The sequence below is a fragment of the Sarcophilus harrisii genome, chromosome 5 (assembly GCF_902635505.1).
Source record: "Sarcophilus harrisii chromosome 5, mSarHar1.11, whole genome shotgun sequence".
Classification (NCBI taxonomy): Eukaryota; Metazoa; Chordata; class Mammalia; order Dasyuromorphia; family Dasyuridae; genus Sarcophilus; species Sarcophilus harrisii.
In genome coordinates, this window is record NC_045430.1 from 242,628,449 (window position 1) to 242,641,742 (window position 13,294).

Genomic DNA, 13,294 nt, shown 5'->3' on the forward strand with positions numbered 1-13,294 from the left:
AAAATGGTCCAAGTCCAAGTCAGAGGCAATATTTGAACTCAGGTCCTTCTGACAGTAAGGCTGGCCCTCTATCTGCTATCTCACATTACCTCTTGGGTTACAGCTACATACAGAATAACATGTTATTGTTTCGAAAACTCTTATCCCAGAGAATAACTGTTCTTTGCATTTTTACTTAAAAAGAGAGGTTCATTTCAGCATCTCTAAGAGCTGCATGGGAAATTATATCTTATATCTCCATTCAGTTCTGAGAATGAATTCCAATATAATAGTCTCTCATTTTCCCTATTCATTTAGGTGTGATATGTTAATATTCATCCATCTTATCAGTAACTACTCTGTTAGATGGGTAAAATTTATCCTGACCTTTAAAATAACTTGAAAGCAGGGAAATTCTGTCTCTATTGTCTATAATTGATTGATCTGTTATAAGTTGATGATGGCATATTTTGAAGTTGCTAAAGGAAGAATTAAGAAATTCATATTATTTTCTTCACTAGAAGCACTATGGAAAGCTTAAAGATTCATTTAGAAAAATTCATGTTACATGACAAATAAGGACCCATATTCTTTTTTTCCCCTGAGGCAATTGGGGTTAAGTGATTTGCCCAGGGTCACAGAACTAGGATGTGTTTAAGTGTGTGAAACGCATTTGAACTCAGGTCCTCCTGACAGCAGGGCCAGTGCTCTACCCACTGCACCATTTAGCTGCTCTGAGGATTAGGATCCCATATTCTGGATGGAAATGTGGTTGGTTCCATATATTATCTACGTGCAAAATACAGATGTTTGACTTGTTTGAAATACTACACAATTTATGTTAGATTGGTAAATGGTCTACAGAGCCTTTCTGGAGCCCTGAAAATTCATCATCTAAGTTAAGCCTGGTAAAATAAGCATCAGAAAGACACTTAGGTGTATTCATATTTTTGCATTTTAAATAGGCTTATGCAATCACAATGGCTCCCATTTACATGCTGCTTTGATCTATAGCTCACAATGAGTTTCTTCACAGCTACCCACTGAGGTAGGTGGTATAAGTATTAGTGTCCCCAGTTTATAGATGAGGGCATTGAGGAACAGAGAGGTGAATTAAAGTGCAGCATGTAAGTAGGAGAGTCCCACCTCAAACCCATTCTACTGATGCCACATTCAGTGTCATTTTCACTTATCATTTCACTAGGTAATCCTGGAGAAGCAATTTTAGAATTAAGCTAGTTATAATTTATTTTAATATTTAAAGATAAAAATTAGCCATAAGTCAATGCAGACATAAATTTAAGTTAGAGTCTATTTAAGATTTCATACTCTTCCCAAAGCATCTCGAGTTGGTTACTATTGGATAAGGGCTGGATATCTTGAGCAAAATATCAGATGGTTCCCATCTTACAGGAATTTTTGAGCCATATTCTTCTTCTTTATGAAATATGCCTATGAATACTGTTCTAGAATGCTAGAATTTAGAAATCTAGTCTTATCTGTTTATATAAAAACTCCAAAATAGATTTCCTTGCCTCTTATTATAATAAATGTATCCCCATTTTCTAGTTCATCTTTCCCACTTGGCTATCTCTTGCCCCCATACCCATCTTTCCTGCCAAGGTTGACTACTTTATACTTTTATTAGGTACTGTTCTAGACTCTCTGGCCATCCTAACCTTTAGTAATTCCCTACTGTTGAATCCTCTTCCTACAGAAAGTCCCACAACCTATATTGTCCAGTTTCATTCCAAGGCAATGAACATAAATTGGTTTCATTCACTATAAATGTATTTAACTCATTGCTGCCCAATACTCTGACTCTCCCATTAGCAATCCCTTTTGTGTTTCCCAGTATCTGCTTGAAACATTCTTTTTTCTTACCCCAGACTTCCTTTGAACTTCCCTCTTCATAATACAGCAAATGTCTTAATTTTTTACTTCACTGAGAAAATTGTAGCTGTTTATTTTTATCTCCCTCAGCCTTTCATTTTCCAGAGTCCTCAATGTCATCATTTCCTACTTCTTGCATAAGGTCCCAAAAGAAAAGATAACTCTATTTTTAAATATGTCTAATACTATCTTCACCTTCATTCTCGAACTGCATTTCTTCCCACCTTCTCTAGGACTTTATTAATCATCCTTTTGATTTCATGTTTCTTCCCTCTCTTTCCACTGTGTCCTATTTATTCTGTTCCTGCCTCTTTATTGAAACTCAAAAGACATCTATTAATCACCAAATTCAGGAGTCTTTTTTTTTCTCATTTTATCTTTTACTTTTTAATAGAGTTTGCTTCTCCTTCATTGGATAATTTTTTTAAAATTTTCTTTGCTCCAGGGACTGCTTTTGGCCTAACAGGCTCTTTAGTATTGGGGGCAGCAAATGCATTTGTCTTTTATTTATGGCTAAGTAAAGAGCTCTCCCGTAGGGAGATATTTGTACCATTCTACCAGTGGTAGCATCAATAGCCACTTTGTCTTCTGGGGTAATTATGAAGCTCTGGAGAAGGATATTGGTAAAGAAACTAGAGAGAAAAGCATGAACTTGAAAGATTCGAAGAAAGATGACATGACAAAACTTGATCTTGGTTAGTCTGTGAAATTTTACATGGCTAAATTCTCCAAAGCTGAGAGAGTAAGAGTACTAATGCCTTTAGCCAAAATAGGAAAGTGGGGAAGGTTATGTGGTTTCAAGAGGAAGGGGATTTTGAGTTTTAGACAAAATATTGAATGTGAAATGAAAAGGTGAGAGGAGGAGGAAGAGAGCCTGAATAGAGACTGGTCTTTTGATTTCATTGATATAGAGAATTCCTAGGTGAGGAAATCACCTCAGGTTACCATCTTGCTGCCACCTCTGTAAAGTGATATTTTTTTAATCTGGGGCATCCAAATAGCAATATCTTCCATCAGTAATTAGAGTTGTAGAAATTGGCACGAGTCCATATCTAAAAGAGTGAATATGAGAGTCATCCAGTTGGAGACAATGTTTGAAATGATGAGAGTAGATATATAGATAATGAAAATCTAATATGGGTATATCACAGTTTTTCAAATTAAAAAATGCTTCTGCTAAATTGTATATAAATCAAATTTTGGTCAATTTCATTTTAAAGCACAGAAACTCAGTATTTAAAGGAACTCTAGACTGAGGCTACATTGGTCAGTTTTAGTGTCTTTGTTACTGTTCTATGGGGGTAGAGGCAGTTGTAAAAAAAAAAAAAAAACAACAAATCTTCAATAAACCTTAAAAATGATAAACTTGATAGTAAATCCTTCTAAGATTTAACCCCTGGGCTTTGCTGTTTCTCTTTTACTCTGAAGTAAAACTGTCATGTGTTCTTACTCAATTATAGTGGAAGCCCCCTGTGGGACAGGACTGTCTTAAAATTTCTATTTGTATCCCACTTGACACATGGGAAGCACTTATTAAGTGATTTCTTATTCACTCATCCAAAGTGAAGAATCATTTAGTGTTTTTAAATTATTTTTTAAAAAATGTTATCTTTTCATATACTAAGTTTTCTTCAAGTGTGGCTTATTCGTGTAAGAATACAGATAACAGGGGAATGCTCAACTAGTATATCTATAGGAGTCCTGCTAGCCTTGTCCCAAACTGTATTTATTTATTGGTTATTGATTCTGTTTTTGCTGATGTTTGTTATCCTTGGAAGATTTTGTTCTATGTCACAGCTGCTACATCAAGTTTAGTGAAGTTAACAGGGTTATTCTTACAGGTAACCAGATTGGGTCAACATAATCTTCAAAAAAGGCATGGTCTGCCGTTGTTAGAGTAGGACCTATTTTAGAAATATTTTTCTTTATTGAACAACTTAATCTTGGAATAGTTGTGATCAATGCTTTTTTTCCCCCTCCTTGCTAACATATTAACTCTTTTAGAGATCTACATGAGGAGATAAATTTTATTCTGGGATCAAAGATTATTTAAAAACTTTTAACTGGAAGAGTAGCTTTATATTGCTCATTTACTATAATGTCTGCGACCCTGATTATTAATATAACCCATATATAATTTTTTCAAGAATTGGGGCAGAAGTTGGAAAGCTTTAAATTTCAGGGAAATTGATTTAATAGGTCTCAGCCTTGAACTTTTCCATTAAAACATGCAAGACAGGAATAAATGTTGGATTAAATTGCTAATAATTATAATATCTTTTTATTCTTCTAGGCCTCCTTTGAATTTCTTATGTTCCTTGCAACCTCTTTGAAAATGATTAGAGAAAGATGACATCTTCTCTAAAAATTGAAATTTTAAGATTTACTGAAGATTTCTGTCTTATACTTCAATAATTTTCCAGATTACAACATATTTTGAGGTCATAAAAATTGAAAAAATTCCTATGGAATTATATCAAATTGATTGATACTCATCAGAACAGAGTAGAGAACCAAATTAATTCTTTTTCACATATGTATCCATCCATCCATCCATCTTTCTATCCATTCATCTATCATGTATCTGATCTTTCTATCTATCTCTCTACCTAACTTTTTGTCACCTGTCTTCCACCCCAAGCATCCCATCTTCAGTAGAGGGGCTCTGAGTTGAGCAAATAAGACATCAGCTTAGAGAGATGTGATAATTGCCCTATTTGCTCCAGACAAATCTGTAGTATTTCTTTCCCCCCATATGTGTCTCAATTCTGTCTTGCTTCTCCTGAGTGATTTCTTTCCCTCCTCACCCTAGAGATCAATGTCCTTTTTATTCTGGAATTTCACAGTTCACTTTTAGAGCAGGTGTCAACCCTATTGTGCAAATACATTTATCTTAGAGCTTTTGGTGTTTATTCTAGAAAGAAACATTTTCAGTTTGAAAGCTCTTTTTTCGGTTCCTTTATGGGAGAATTCTGGGCAGGATAGGCACAGAACAGTACATCAATATTAGGTATAATTAAATAATTAAAATTTTTAAATTTAAATTTAAAAAATATAACTTAAAAACAAATTTTCCATCAATTCTTTATAAAGTTTGTGTCAGTAAAAAGAAATGTTAAAATAAATTGAAATTATTCTTGAGTAAGTATTAAGAATAACTGCCAGGTTTAATTAAATATTGCACATCAGAAAAACTTAGACTTCAAAAGCATGCTTCCATTTTGGTGCTAATTAAAAACAAAAACTTCCTTCCAGTTCTGTTCCTTATTTATACATATACATACCTTCTATCTCCATTTAAAATATCATGGATTCAAATAGAAATAAAACAATTTATTCTTAGAAAGATAAGCCTCTTTACCCCTCATATAACAAGATCTCATCTAACAATTTTTATTTTGGGAAAAAACTCAATAACATGTATGTAGTCTCTCAATGTAATTTCAATAAATTCCATAAACTGGAGGAAATATTCTTTCTACAAAAAGACAATCTTTAGTTTGTAATGATCTGAGCAATACTTTCTATGAATCAATGCCAACAGAAATAAAACATTATGATTTATTTTTTTAATAGCCTTTTATTTACAGGATATATACATGGGTAACTTTACAGCATTAACAATTGCCAAACCTCTTGTTCCAATTTTTCACCTCTTCCCCCCACCCCCTCCCCGATGGCAGGATGACCAGTAGATGTTAAATATATTAAAATATAAATTAGATACACAATAAGTATACATGACCAAAACGTTATTTTGCTGTACAAAAAGAATCAGACTCTGAAATATTGTACAATTAGCTTGTGAAGGAAATCAAAAATGCAGGTGGGCATAAATATAGGGATTGGGAATTCAATGTAATGGTTTTTAGTCATCTCCCAGAGTTCTTTTTCTGGGTATAGCTAGTTCAGTTCATTACTGCTCCATTAGAAATGATTTGGTTGATCTCGTTGCTGAGGATGGCCAGGTCCATCAGAACTGGTCATCATATAGTATTGTTGTTGAAGTATATAATGATCTCCTGGTCCTGCTCATTTCACTCAGCATCAGTTCGTGTAAGTCTCTCCAGGCCTTTCTGAAATCATCCTGTTGGTCATTTCTTACAGAACAGTAATATTCCATAATTTTCATATACCACAATTTATTCAGCCATTCTCCAACTGATGGACATCCATTCAGTTTCCAGTTTCTAGCCACTACAAAAAGGGCTGCCACAAACATTCGTGCACATACAGGTCCCTTTCCCTTCTTTATAATCTCTTTGGGATATAATCCCAGTAGTAACACTGCTGGATCAAAGGGTATGCACAGTTTGATAACTTTTTGAGCATAGTTCCAAACTACTCTCCAAAATGGTTGGATTCGTTCACAACTCCACCAACAATGCATCAATGTCCCAGTTTTCCCACATCCCCTCCAACAATCATCATTATTTTTTCCTGTCATCTTAGCCAATCTGACAGGTGTGTAGTGGTATCTTAGAGTTGTCTTAATTTGCATTTCTCTGATTAATAATGACTTGGAGCATCTTTTCATATGACTAGAAATAGTTTCAATTTCTTCATCTGAGAATTGTCTGTTCATATCCTTTGACCATTTTTCAATTGGAGAATGGCTTGATTTTTTATAAATTAGAGTTAATTCTCTATATATTTTGGAAATGAGGCCTTTATCAGAACCTTTGACTGTAAAAATATTTTCCCAGTTTATTGCTTCCCTTCTAATCTTGTCTGCATTAGTTTTGTTTGTACAAAAACTTTTCAGTTTGGTATAATCGAAATTTTCTATTTTGTGATCAGTAATGATCTCTAGTTCTGCTGTGGTCATAAAGACCTTCCCCTTCCACAGGTCTGAGAGGTAAACTATCCTGTGTTCCTCTAATTTATTAATAATTTCATTCTTTATGCCTAGGTCATGAACCCATTTTAACCTTATCTTGGTGTACTGTGTTAAGTATGGATCAATGCCTAGTTTCTGCCATATTAGTTTCCAATTTTCCCAGCAATTTTTATCAAACAGTAAGTTCTTATCCCAAAAGCTGGGATCTTTGGGTTTGTCAAAGACTAGGTTGCTATATTTGTTGACTGTTTTATCCCTTGAACCTAATCTATTCCACTGATCAACTAATCTGTTCCTTAGCCAATACCAAATAGTTTTGGTAACTGCTGCTCTATAATATAATTTTAGATCTGGTACAGCTAAGCCACCTTCATTTGATTTTTTTTTTTCATTAATTCCCTTGAAATTCTTGACCTTTTAAAACATTATGATTTAATAACAAGTTTGGTTCCTATTATAGTTTCAAAACTGGTTATATCTTATCTACTTGGGAATTGACACTAATTCCTAGTTTTTAATTTGATGATCCATCAGTTTTTATTTTTTTTCTTTTAGAATCAGAAATGATTGTAGCTCTTTAAATTAAAAAGCTGCAATCCAACTAAATTCCTGTACACTTATTCTCTTAATAAAGAGAAATAACTTTGCTCATAGTAGCAACAGTGATCCCAAAGAATAAAGTTCAACTTAGCTGCTACTTTTGAAGAACAATGATTTGGGATAAGATTAAGTTAATAATGCCTAAATAAGAGCTAGTGATAACTTTCCCAGATGTTTTATGTAAAAATTATGGAGGTCTGCCCATCATAGCACAATGAATACTGACATTTTTGACTTGATAAGAAAACATTTATCTTTGCACCTGTTTCAATATATGAATAAATGTCATGTACTATAACAAGAGGAGGGGAAAACTGTCAGCCTGATTTAAAAAAAAATATGCATAGGCTTAAGTAGCAGCAAAATATCGTGAGCAGTTCAAATTGTTTTTCTTTCTGTACCATATCTAGATTCTAAATGACAACAGTTCAATTTAAGTCAATATTCAAAAATATGCATTAATTAATATGAGGGTGGGTATTCTATAAATTCACCAGTATTGAAACCAACATTAAGGTAAGTTAATTGAAGTGAATATGTTTGTATTACTTAATGCTTCAGTATTTCCATACATCCAGGTTCTCATCATTGCAGACATTTACTCAAATAGCAAATTGCAACCTATCTAGAAAGCATGGGTAGGTTTTAACCTATTCCTTTATAATCTAAACTTCTTGAGGGCAGGAACTGATTTCACTTTTGACTTCCTATTCTTAGCATCTTCCACAATTTCTAGCATATAGTAGGTGCTTATGAAATATTTGTTAAATCGATTGATTTCTCACCCTTTGCAATTCTTTCCTATAATCTCTGATAAATCCACTACAAAACATATATCCAATGTGCTGAAGTGTGTGTGTGTGTGTGTGTATTGGTATATATGTATGTGTACATGGGGATCTTTTTCTAGTTCTTTTACCGTTTTTGGGGTAGCTGGCTATCCATCCACAATCGACTACATGATTAGCCTACTTCTTTTCCCAGTAATACAATTCTTGGTTCAAATCATTTATACCACTATATTGCCTATAAGTAAGCTATAGCATTTGTTTTCTCATTGTCCTTTGGGCCACTTATAATTTTGAATTTTCTGGAAATTAAGGTCTTTCTAGATTTGTATCCATATAATTTCACTTGAAAAATGTTAGCTTTTAAAGGATTAGCTTTATGTCTGGAAGAAACCTGGGATCATTTAAAAATGCTGCTCATTTTCCCAAATGTAATCCAACATTTCTTTCGAACTCAATTCAATCCAAGTCGGTGTTGAGCCCTGTTGAGTCTACATTGGCAAGTACCCATCCAAAAAAACAACAAATTGCCCATTCAACCTCATGTCGTCATTTGAACAATAGTCAATATTCTTCCATTTAGATTTTTTTCCTGTGTGGCTAATTAGACTGAACCACTCTACAGAGTAGCTTTGGATCTCCCTCAGGAGACTGAGAAGTTTTGTGGTTTGATGATAGAAACACACTGTCATCCCCAAATAAGAATAGATGGCACATATTTGGGGAAATGATTTTTCCTTTGGAATCTCAGAAGAACATCATAAATGAAAGAAGCAAATGACTTTGGTAAGCATAAAATATAAACTCATGGACTTTCATTTTTGTTTTCATAATCCCAATGTCTTGCAGATAGTAAGTATTTAAATTTTTGTGGCTGTGAATGTACCTTCCTCATGTGTTTTTGCTACACTTGGTACTGATAATCAGAAAATATATTTATTTATTAACAAAGTTCCTTAGAGTGGCATCTTTTCAGGAATCTGGACGGTCTTGACATATGTTTGGAGACCTTTGGTTGGAAGAAAACATTTGGTATTTTTGGAGTAAAATACTTTTTTATTTTATTTTTTTAAAAATAGCAGAACATTTATATTTTCTAAGACTTTGCAACTGAAGTCTTTTATAGAGATAATTTATAAGGGACTAAATAGGAATGTGGTTCTGGAGCAAAATGAAATATTAGTTATTTTATGAGAATATTAAAACTACTGTGGACCATTAAAAAAGAAATGTGCTAATAAAATTTAAACATTTTTTAAGATTATTCTAGTGAAACATCAATGAAATAGAAATTGGTAAAATTAGATTTGTAGAATTTAAGAGCTGAACAGGCTTAGTAAAAGGTTCATTTAGACCAAAGATGCTTAAACTGTGGGTCATGAACCCATATGGAGTCATTTAATTGAATGTAGGGTTTGCAAAATTATGATTTATTACCAGTAAATGTTCAATTTGTACACAGATTTGATATACCTATATACCCAGGATAGTGTAAAAATTTCTTGGATGAAAATGGGTAGTGAGTGGGAAAAAGTTTAAGAAGCCCTAATCTAGTCCACCTCCCTCATTTCAAAAACAAGGAAACTGATTTGACCAATATTATTTATAAACATAAGGTGGACATAAAATGTCACTAAATTCTATTCAACAAGTATTAAATATATATTATGTATAAGGTAATGAGAGTACAAAAATTAAAATGTAACAGTTCCCGCCCTCAAGGAGCTCACATTCTCATGGAGGAAACTCCTTATTAGAATCAGGCACTTAGATGCCTGATAAATGTGATAAAATGTCCTTTAGCATTGCTTGGCAAAGCAGAGACTGCCAATATTCCATTGCTGGGTTGGTAGCTATGTAGACATGACCATCTGAAGGGTTAAGAAATCTTTGCAATAATCTAGCCCTTTCCTCAAATGCTGCCTGCACTCCTACACATTACCTGCTTATTGGGTAAAATTATGCCGAGATCTTATCGGCTCTCTTTTATATTTATATATTCACAGAAGTTGTTTTGTATCCTGGCATTTTACATACTGATTTTTCCTCAGCTGCAGGCTCCCTTATGAACCATCCCCCACCTCAATTTTTGCTTTCTTTTAAACTGTCTGAAAGAGACTTTGCTCAGGAAATGTAGGCATATAATATATAGGGTGTTCTAAAAATAAGGTTTAAATTTATTTAAGCTTTATATTTTAAGCATATTAAGTATGAAGTACCTACTGCGCGCCAGAAACTGCACAAAGATTTTTTTGGATCTGTATAGTAAACACACACATATACATAGATCATGCATGATAAACTATTTATAGTGTGGATATGCATGTGGATACAAAGTAATGTTAATGTGACTGATTTTTTAAAAGTAAAGAAACCACAACTTATATTTCCATATTAGTGATGTTTCTTGTGAAGGGGAAGGGAATTTATGCAAGCACTTATTATAGTTATTACTTAAAATGTGTTTAATTAAGCCTTTTAAATTAGAAATTTAAATGTCAATATAAATAACTAAGCCTGATATCATGATTTGAGAGCCTGACGTAGACTTAGGAAGCGCTGGGTTCAAGTCTTATCAATTTAAATTCATTTCAATGCAAAAATATCTTAATGCTTTTTCAATCCCTCTCTCTTAGTCATCTATTAGGATGCTTTGCTTGTTCATTTCAATCACTTTTCTCTATGAAAACATTTTTGTAAGTTTTGAACCACACTGACTATGTGATCCTGGACAATAATCCAAATACCTGCCTAAGATCAGAAAATATTAAGTTATTTCTTTAGACAAACAAAATCAATGAAGTCAGAATTAGAAGAGAACTGTTAGTAGAAATCTTAACAGAAAATTTCTCTAATAAAGATTTGGTATCCCACATATATAAGAAAGTAAGATAAATAGAAGAATGAGTTATTCCTCAATAGATGAATGGTCAAAGAATACAAAGAATAATTTGTCAAAGGAAGGAATCCAAGCTATCAGTAACCACATAAAAATGCCCCAAATTATAGTCAGAAAGGAAAAGCAAATTAAAACGTTTCTGTGAATCTACTTCACACCTACCAGATCATCAAAGATGACAAAAAAATAGAAAAGAAAATGACAATTGTGAAAGAAAAGCACACTAATACATAATGAATGGAACTATGAAATGATACAGCCATTCTGGAAAGCAATTTGGAACTATTCTTCAAGCTAATTTGTGCCTATCCTTTGACCCAGAAATATCACTACTAGACACATGCCCCTAAAGAGATCAAAGGCAAAGGAAAGATTCACGAGTACAAAAATATCTTTAGTAGCACATATCATTTTAAGCAACAAATTAAGTGCCCAACAAAATAGCTGAATATTATATTATTTAATGGTATATGAATATAATAGAACATTCTATGAGTAATGATGGAGGAATAGGATAAATTCAGAGAAACCTTGGAAGATTTTTGTGAAGTAAATTGAACTGAAGCAGGAAAACTATATAATTAAGGATAATAGCATTGTAATGGACAACTTTGGAAGACTTAAAAATCTTAATAATGCAATCACAGGCTTGATAAAACATGTTTCCCACCTGTTGGTGAAGTGGCGAAGGGAGTGTTGGTAAAGAATTAGACAAAAACTGCAAACACTAGTAACACAAATTTGTGTTCCTTGCCTACATTTGATACAAAGAAGGCTTTTGGGATGTTGGTGAAGATTTATAGAAAATAGTAAAGTAAAAGCAATGCAAAAAAAAAGGAAAAAAAATCATCAATGAAATTAGAATATAAAGAAAAGAGTACCAAATTGTTTTTAGAATACACTTTAAGATCTAGTATGGTTACACCACCCCTGTATTTTTTCCCTTGATTCCTTTGATATCCTTGAGTTTTTATTCTTCCAGATGAATTTTGTCATTATTTTTCTAACTCTGTAAAAATTTTTCTTGACAGTTTGATCTGTATGGCACTGAATAAATTAATTTAGGTAAAGTTGTCATTTTACTATATTTGGTTTGAATTAGTCATAAGCAATTTTTTTTCAATTGTTTAGATCTAACTTATGTGGTGTTTTACAACCATGTTCATATAGTTAATGGGTTTGTTTTGGCAGGTAGACTCCTAAGTATTTTACGTTGCCTAGAGTATTTTAAGGGGAATTTCTCTATCTCTTGCTGCTGGACTTCATTGGTAATATTTAGAAATACTGATGATTTATGTGGATTTATTTTGTATCCTGAAACTTTGTTAAAGTTGTTAATAATCTTAAGTAGTTTTAAAATTGATTCCCAAGGATTTTCTAAGTATAACATCATATCATCTGCAAAAGAGTAATAGTTTTGTTTGCTCATTGCTTATTCTAATTCTTTTAAATTTTTATCTTCTCTTATTGTTAATGCTAACAATTCTAATACAACAGTAAATAATCACTCCTGATTGTATTGGGAAAACTTCTAGCTTATCCCCATTACATATAATGCTTGCTTGATATAAAGTGATGATAAGTAAAATATTACTTATTTTAAGGTAAGCACCACATATATTTCTGTGGTGTCTAGTGTTTTAATAGGAATGGGTATTATATTTTGTCGAGTCTATTTTTTTCTGAGCCTATTGAAATAACCACATGATTTCTGTTGGCTTTCTTATTGATAAGATTGATTATGTTGATAGTTTTCCAAATATTGAACTAGTCCTGAATTCTAGGTATAAATCCCACCTGGTCATAGGGCATGATCCCTGTAATATATTGGTATAATCTCTTTGCTAGTATTTCATTTATATTTTTTGCCTCAATATTTGGCAGTCAACAGGGAAATTGGTCTATAATTTTCTTTCTGTTTTGGCTCTTCCTGTTTTGGTTATTAGCACCATATTTGTGTTGTAAAAGGAATTGGTAGCATTCCTTCTTTGACTATTTTCCCAAATAGATTATATATTATTGAAATTAATTGTTTTTTAAATGTTTGGTAGAATTATCTTGCGAATCCGTTTGATACTGGCTAAGAAATAAAGTGGTGGATCAATGGAATAGTAATTTAGCATATGATAAAAGCAAAGATCCAAGCTTTTGGAACAAAAAATCATTATTTGAGAAAATTTCCTGGGAAAACTAGAAAATGGCATGGTGAAAATGAGATATAGACAAATATCTCACACTTTATTTCAAGTAAAGCTCAAAAGGACACATGATGTACATATAAAGGTATAACATCAT

The 13,294-nt window shown here is 32.7% G+C and overlaps 1 protein-coding gene across 2 annotated transcripts in view; it reads left to right on the forward strand.

Moving 5' to 3' along the window:
* The first annotated feature begins 1,063 nt into the window (after nt 1–1,063).
* The window catches only part of CDK14 (cyclin dependent kinase 14), a 673,115-nt gene continuing 660,884 nt past the window's right edge, over nt 1,064–13,294 (forward strand). The window contains exon 1 of one of the 2 annotated variants that reach the window (XM_031939988.1): nt 1,064–1,106. The gene's annotated coding sequence lies outside the window, so the exon portion shown is untranslated. The other variant, XM_031939989.1, reaches the window with a different exon arrangement.